The sequence below is a fragment of the Macrobrachium nipponense genome, chromosome 3, assembly GCF_015104395.2.
Source record: "Macrobrachium nipponense isolate FS-2020 chromosome 3, ASM1510439v2, whole genome shotgun sequence".
Taxonomy (NCBI): Eukaryota; Metazoa; Arthropoda; class Malacostraca; order Decapoda; family Palaemonidae; genus Macrobrachium; species Macrobrachium nipponense.
In genome coordinates, this window is record NC_087202.1 from 53,024,356 (window position 1) to 53,026,855 (window position 2,500).

Consider the following 2,500-nt stretch of genomic DNA (forward strand, 5'->3'; position numbering starts at 1 on the left):
TATCGAATAACTCGCTTTCATAAAACCAGGTGCGCGCATTTGTGACATACCTGTCATAATACTCTGCAAGGAGCCAAAACAGGTATCGGTAACTAGAAGGATAATTCATAATTCATTTCGAAGATGAACCAAGTCTCAAAGTGGCCAGGATGGCGTTTTAGAAGGCAGGACGCAAACAAGCAAAAAATGAATAGAAGATATACACGTACGCCAGAAAACTCAATTAGCGTTCGCTGGAAACTGATTGCTGGCTTCGCAATTGCCACCACTTGTTCGCTGGCTTAACAGCGATGTCTACACGTGCTTGCCCTTCACACTCTATCGAATTTTAGTGTTCAAATGAGCAGTGGCTCTAAATAATAACTAACGTTATTTTCTGTACACGAGCTGTTGATTGTATGCGTCGATGTCCAGAAACAAATACACACATTATATATATATATAATATATATATATATATATATATATATATATATATGTGTGTGTGTGTGTGTGTGTGTGTGTGTGTTTATATATATATATATATATATATATTTATATATATATATATGTATGTATTTATGTACATAAATATACGTATATATTTTTATGGAAATGAATACACCCACACACACACACACACACACACACACACACACACACACACATATATATATATATATATATATATATATATATATATATATATATATATAAATATGTGTGTGTGTGTGTGTGTGTGTGTGTGTGTGGTGAAGGATCTCACTTCATCTACGAAAGAAACAAACCCAAGATCGATTCCAAGGGAAAAATATCTTTCTTTGGAAAATCCACTTTGCCTACGTTAACATAAGCAGTTAAGTTTGTATCTGTTAATTAGTCAACTGTGGAGGGCCACGGTCAGGGAAGAGAAATAAATGTTAAGGTTACCACCCTCTAGAACTTCCCCCGCCAGGACCCCCCCATCTTTTATAATATATATATATCTTATAGGAATATTATATATATATTTATAGAATATATATATAATATATAAAAGGTTTTTTGCCACGAAGGAAAAAAATTCAAAAAAAAAAAAACACGAGTTGGCCGAGTTACTTTTCGGTCCTATTCGGACCCTTTACTGAGGCATACTGTATGCCTCAGTAAAGGGTGTCCGAATAGGACCGAAAGTACTCGGCCAACTCGTTTTTTTTCATTTTTCCGTTCGTGGCAAAAAACCTTTATTTATACATAGCATCACGTTTTATATACTTCGTGATCAAGTTATTCATATATATATATATATATATATATATATATACTATACATATATGTTTATACACATACATACATATATATATATATATATATATATATATATCATATATATATATATATATATATATATATATATGTACATTTACATTGTGTAATCAAGTATGACAATATATACCGTGGGTACAATCACAGATGCAGTACATTCATATGCAAGCATTTGCATACCAATAGCAGAATCAGGTATTTGAATCATTTCATTACTGGCGGCGAACCCAATATCAACCCCTCCCTCACTTCCGGAGTGGCCCTACCCTATAGAGAAAAAAAATCCGACTAATGAAATATAGAAATGAGTTTTAGGTAAATTTATTCCATGAGTCAGTTCCACCCAGTGGTATATGAACTTCATAACATCAAGCGTAACTCTCTTCCTGCATTACTCCTTGGAATCAATTGCGTTACAGTGATATAGCACAATATTCCTCACTCATGAAAAATTAACGCGGTTTTCACATATTACCCAATTCTTAATAGTGTTTACTATCCTTTTCCCCTAAAACTAATTAATAAGGACAAAAAGAAAAATTAAATAAAGAGGAAAACTTCCTCAGTTATTTGCCCGACTCAAACAAGTATGAGTACAGACTAATTTTTCAACTTCTTTTGGGTAACGACTGTCCTTATTCACCAGTTTCATTTGGCCCTGATCCGTTGCAGTCTGCATGTGACGTCAATGTATGCAAGAATCAAGCAATTACCCAATTATGAATCTAATCACTACACTGGATATACAAAAATGGGAACCTCGCGATTCAAACAACATTGTTATTATTCACGACAACAAACTAAAGTTAGACTGCGGAACTCTCTCCATTCTTTCGTGCAAGAATCAGATGCTACTTAAATCAAAGGGCGATGTTTGGGACGAGCCTGAAGCCCGCATCTTGCCCAAACTCGATGAAAACATGATAAAGAAGAACGAAGGAAAATGACTGGAGCTTGTCCCCGAAGACAGGAAGAAGCCCCTCACAGCGAGGGCTGATTGACTGATTGATTGCATGTTATCTGGCGTTACGCCTGACAGGGTCACTGACGCTGTCTCTTGAAGGATCTCCTTTTCTTGCAGTGATCGACCTGATTGGACAGCTATTTCCGTCTCGACTTTTTCAATTTAAGATATTCACGAGCGAATCAAAGAGTCAAGAGAAAATCTTACATATTTCATATTCCACGAAACTATTTAAAAATGCACGAGCTCATT

General features: G+C 35.1%; 1 protein-coding gene across 1 annotated transcript in view; it reads right to left on the reverse strand.

Annotated features, from left to right (window-relative positions):
• LOC135221781 (protein slit-like) overlaps positions 1–2,500 on the reverse strand; it is a 558,755-nt gene that overhangs the window by 116,765 nt on the left and 439,490 nt on the right. The gene's annotated exons all lie outside the window — the stretch shown is intronic.